Source organism: Pelophylax lessonae (assembly GCF_965119305.1).
Source record: "Pelophylax lessonae genome assembly, chromosome: 5".
In the NCBI taxonomy this organism is placed as follows: Eukaryota; Metazoa; Chordata; class Amphibia; order Anura; family Ranidae; genus Pelophylax; species Pelophylax lessonae.
The window spans coordinates 256,798,828-256,804,827 of record NC_138772.1 but is presented as its reverse complement, the minus strand read 5'-3'; positions in this window follow the sequence as shown (position 1 = coordinate 256,804,827).

Genomic DNA, 6,000 nt, shown 5'->3' with positions numbered 1-6,000 from the left:
GTACACAACCACACTAGGCCCCAAAAAAGTGTATGTATATCACACGTACACAACCACACTGGGCCCCAATTACTATTGTTTGTACCCCTAAAAGGCTAGATGAGGAGTAGGGGGAGTATGGAACAGGCAGCACCCTCAAACCTTCAGAAGTATGAGATGAACCCCAACAACTTGGAAAGGTGGATCTCTCTCACACGTACCAACACAGACTATCCCCCAATTTAACTGATCCCCAAAGGTTTTTGATTAAATAGCGGAATAGAAAATATGATCCAAAAAAAGTGTATGTATATCACACGTACACAACCACACTAGGCCCCAATTACTATTGTTTGTACCCCTAAAAGGCTAGATGAGGAGTAGGGGGAGTATGGAACAGGCAGCACCCTCAAACCTTCAGAAGTATGAGATGAACCCCAACAACTTGGAAAGGTGGATCTCTCTCACACGTACCGACACAGACTATCCCGCAATTCAATTGATCCTCAAAGGTTTTTATTGAATAGCGGAATAGGAAATATGATCAAAAAAAGTGTATGTATCTCGCACGTACACAACCACACTAGGCCCCAATTACTATTGTTTGTACCCCTAAAAGGCTAGATGAGGAGTAGGGGGAGTATGGAACAGGCAGCACCCTCAAACCTTCAGAAGTATGAGATGAACCCCAACAACTTGGAAAGGTGGATCTCTCTCACACGTACCGACACAGACTATCCCCCAATTTAACTGATCCCCAAAGGTTTTTGATTAAATAGCGGAATAGAAAATATGATCCAAAAAAAGTGTATGTATATCACACGTACACAACCACACTAGGCCCCAATTACTATTGTTTGTACCCCTAAAAGGCTAGGAGTAGGGGGAGTATGGAACAGGCAGCACCCTCAAACCTTCAGAAGTATGAGATGAACCCCAACAACTTGGAAAGGTGGATCTCTCTCACACGTACCAACACAGACTATCCCCCAATTTAACTGATCCCCAAAGGTTTTTGATTAAATAGCGGAATAGAAAATATGATCCCAAAAAAGTGTATGTATATCACACGTACACAACCACACTAGGCCCCAATTACTATTGTTTGTACCCCTAAAAGGCTAGGAGTAGGGGGAGTATGGAACAGGCAGCACCCTCAAACCTTCAGAAGTATGAGATGAACCCCAACAACTTGGAAAGGTGGATCTCTCTCACATGTACCAACACAGACTATCCCCCAATTTAACTGATCCCCAAAGGTTTTTGATTAAATAGCGGAATAGAAAATATGATCCCAAAAAAGTGTATGTATATCACACGTACACAACCACACTAGGCCCCAATTACTATTGTTTGTACCCCTAAAAGGCTAGGAGTAGGGGGAGTATGGAACAGGCAGCACCCTCAAACCTTCAGAAGTATGAGATGAACCCCAACAACTTGGAAAGGTGGATCTCTCTCACACGTACCAACACAGACTATCCCCCAATTTAACTGATCCCCAAAGGTTTTTGATTAAATAGCGGAATAGAAAATATGATCCCAAAAAAGTGTATGTATATCACACGTACACAACCACACTAGGCCCCAATTACTATTGTTTGTACCCCTAAAAGGCTAGGAGTAGGGGGAGTATGGAACAGGCAGCACCCTCAAACCTTCAGAAGTATGAGATGAACCCCAACAACTTGGAAAGGTGGATCTCTCTCACACGTACCAACACAGACTATCCCCCAATTTAACTGATCCCCAAAGGTTTTTGATTAAATAGCGGAATAGAAAATATGATCCCAAAAAAGTGTATGTATATCACACGTACACAACCACACTAGGCCCCAATTACTATTGTTTGTACCCCTAAAAGGCTAGATGAGGAGTAGGGGGAGTATGGAACAGGCAGCACCCTCAAACCTTCAGAAGTATGAGATGAACCCCAACAACTTGGAAAGGTGGATCTCTCTCACACGTACCAACACAGACTATCCCCCAATTTAACTGATCCCCAAAGGTTTTTGATTAAATAGCGGAATAGAAAATATGATCCCAAAAAAGTGTATGTATATCACACGTACACAACCACACTAGGCCCCAATTACTATTGTTTGTACCCCTAAAAGGCTAGGAGTAGGGGGAGTATGGAACAGGCAGCACCCTCAAACCTTCAGAAGTATGAGATGAACCCCAACAACTTGGAAAGGTGGATCTCTCTCACACGTACCAACACAGACTATCCCCCAATTTAACTGATCCCCAAAGGTTTTTGATTAAATAGCGGAATAGAAAATATGATCCCAAAAAAGTGTATGTATATCACACGTACACAACCACACTAGGCCCCAATTACTATTGTTTGTACCCCTAAAAGGCTAGGAGTAGGGGGAGTATGGAACAGGCAGCACCCTCAAACCTTCAGAAGTATGAGATGAACCCCAACAACTTGGAAAGGTGGATCTCTCTCACACGTACCAACACAGACTATCCCCCAATTTAACTGATCCCCAAAGGTTTTTGATTAAATAGCGGAATAGAAAATATGATCCAAAAAAAGTGTATGTATATCACACGTACACAACCACACTAGGCCCCAATTACTATTGTTTGTACCCCTAAAAGGCTAGGAGTAGGGGGAGTATGGAACAGGCAGCACCCTCAAACCTTCAGAAGTATGAGATGAACCCCAACAACTTGGAAAGGTGGATCTCTCTCACACGTACCAACACAGACTATCCCCCAATTTAACTGATCCCCAAAGGTTTTTGATTAAATAGCGGAATAGAAAATATGATCCCAAAAAAGTGTATGTATATCACACGTACACAACCACACTAGGCCCCAATTACTATTGTTTGTACCCCTAAAAGGCTAGATGAGGAGTAGGGGGAGTATGGAACAGGCAGCACCCTCAAACCTTCAGAAGTATGAGATTGTGTTCACTGTACCCCACAAAGATTGAGTTCACTGCACCCCACAATGATTGTGTTCACTGCACCCCACAAAGATTGTGTTCACTGCACCTCACAAAGATTGTGTTCACTGTACCCCCCAAAGATTGTGTTCACTGCACCCCACAAAGATTCTGTTCACTGTACCCCACAAAGATTGTGTTCACTGCACCCCAAAAAGATTGTGTTCACTGCACCCCAAAAAGGATGTTGTTCACTGCACCCCAAAAAGGATGTTGTTCACTCCACCCCAAAAAGATTGTGTTCACTGCACCCCACAAAGATTGTGTTCACTGCACCCCAAAAAGATTGTGTTCACTGCACCCCAAAAATGATTTTGTTCACTGCACCCCAAAAAGGATTTTGTTCACTGCACCCCAAAAAGGATGTTGTTCACTCCACCCCAAAAAGATTGTGTTCACTGCACCCCAAAAAGATTGTGTTCACTGCACCCCACAAAGGATTTTGTTCACTGCACCCCAAAAAGATTGTGTTCACTGCACCCCAAAAAGGATGTTGTTCACTGCACCCCAAAAAGGATTTTGTTCACTGCACCCCAAAAAGATTGTGTTCACTGCACCCCACAAAGGATTTTGTTCACTGCACCCCACAAAGATTGTGTTCACTGCACACCAAAAAGGATTGTGTTCACTGCACCCCAAAAAGATTTTGTTCACTGCACCCCAAAAAGATTGTGTTCACTGCAGCCCAAAAAGATTGTGTTCACTGCAGCCCAAAAAGATTGTGTTCACTGCAGCCCAAAAAGATTGTGTTCACTGCAGCCCAAAAAGATTGTGTTCACTGCAGCCCAAAAAGATTGTGTTCACTGCAGCTCACACACAGAAAAATGGATGTGGATCACTGACACCTGCCTATCTCCAATCCCACACCACACAGCAATATCGATTGTAGTTTGTAGAACACAGTTTCCCTAAAATTCAGCAGACTCTGTCCCTAACAGGATTGAGAAGAGATCGTAGATCAGGATTGAGTGCAGACCCCACCCCCCACACAGCAATATCGATTGTAGTTTGTAGAAGACACTGACCCTATAATTCAGCAGACTCTATCCCTAAAATGCCTACAACTCGCCCTGCCTAAACACTCCGACCTGTCCCTCAATTCTATCCGGACACAAATGGTTTTTTCCTGCCTATCTTTCCCTAATCAGCAGCCAGCACGTTGATGTGTGCTCTGTCCCTGAATCTAAGCAGCATAATGACGCCGCTGCGGCTGCCTCGAACTTATAAAGACTTGGTCACATGCTTCAGACGGCCAATCACAGCTACTGAGACATTTGCAGGCATGGCTGGGATGGCTTAAGGCACACCAGTTAAACGATTGTTGATTGGCTGTTGAAAGCCCGCCATGAAAAGAGCGCCAAAGCATGCAAAACCCGGAAATAAAACGACCGAACACGGATTTTTACCCGAACATACAGTAAAGTGTCCGTGTCCGTGTTCGGGTACAAAAAATCCAATTATTCGGTACGAACACGAATAATACAGTCCGTGTTCGCTCAACACTACTTATTATGTGACATGCACTTGTCATCTGCCAGATATTTACAGCCACTTCACTCTATACAATGCATGAATAGTAGCTTCCTCCCAGGAGCAGCCTTTCACCACTCCACCTGGGCAGGTACTAACCACAGGCCACCCAGTAGTGCATTACCTGGACATACTGCTCTGCTTTATTAAAGTGATGTACTTACAGCAAACTTTACTAGGATAACCAGTGGCGGTTCTACATTAAATTGCTCCCCGGGCGAGACTCCCTCCCGGCGCCCCCCCCCCCCCCAAAAAAAAAAATAACATGACAAAACTTCACATCTTGTACACACCACACATTTTATTGTAGTAATACTATGTCATTCCATAACAGTCCAATTTTTCATGTCACAGTGCCCCTTTAAAAATTACAGTATCCCTCATCACATCACAGCACCCCATTACATTGCAGCCATTCTAACACCAATGTGTATACTAGTGCGGTATGACTTAAACCTGCAGGGGGACCAGTTTTTTTATTTGTAAATTACTTTACTACTGCTTTAGGCCTGATTTACATGTATGTGGGTTGGCGGCCCACATTTTAGAAGGGCACAGCATACTATTCATTTGAATGGGCTGCTATGCCTGCGTTTCCCGTAGAAAAAAGGTGCATGCAGCATTTTAAAATTTCAGGGGCCTTGAAATCCATCCTGCTTTTGCACCATGCGACTTACTTGCAGTTCCTGCACTGGCAAGCTTTCTGCATTTTTAGGTATGTGGGCCATGCATTTAAAAACACAGTGCGTTTGCATGACACAGTTAACACAAATGTACTGTGTTTTTAAATGCATGGCCCACATACCTAAAAATGCAGCAAACTTGCCAGTGAATGAACTGCAGGTAAGTCGCATGGTGCATGATGCCACTGAAATTTTAAAATGCTGCATGCACCTTTTTTTCTGTGGGAAAGCAGCTCATTCAAATGAATAGGATGCTTTGCCTTTGAAAATGTGGGTCCCCAACCTGCATACATGTGAATCAGGCCTAAAGTAGGCCCATCAAGCAGTGTCTGGTCTGGTGGTGGCCCAGCCATGCAGCGTGCTCTCTAATAAATAAATCCTTCTGGACACAGCCTGGTAGTGGCAGCTGGTGCTCAAAATTTTTGGGGGGGCGCAAACAGAAAAATGTAATAGGCATTGCTTTGCGGCAAAAAACTCGTAACGGTAAAAAAATAGTGTGACTTTGAGGTCACAAAAGTGTGAAAGGGGCCTTCAGTAATTAAGGTATACAGTGACCAGCGTACCCCCTTTCAAAGCACAGTGACCAGCGTACCCCCTTTCAAAGCACAGTGACCAGCGTACCCCCTTTCAAAGCACAGTGACCAGCGTGCCCCCTTCAATGCAGAGGCCAGCGTGCCCCCTTTCAATGCAGAGGCCAGCGTGCCCCCTTTCAATGCAGAGGCCAGCGTGCCCCCTTTCAATGCAGAGGCCAGCGTACCCCTTTTCAATGCAAAGACCAGCGTACCCCTTTTCAATGCAAAGACCAGCGTACCCCTTTTCAATGCAGAGACCAGCGTGCTCCTT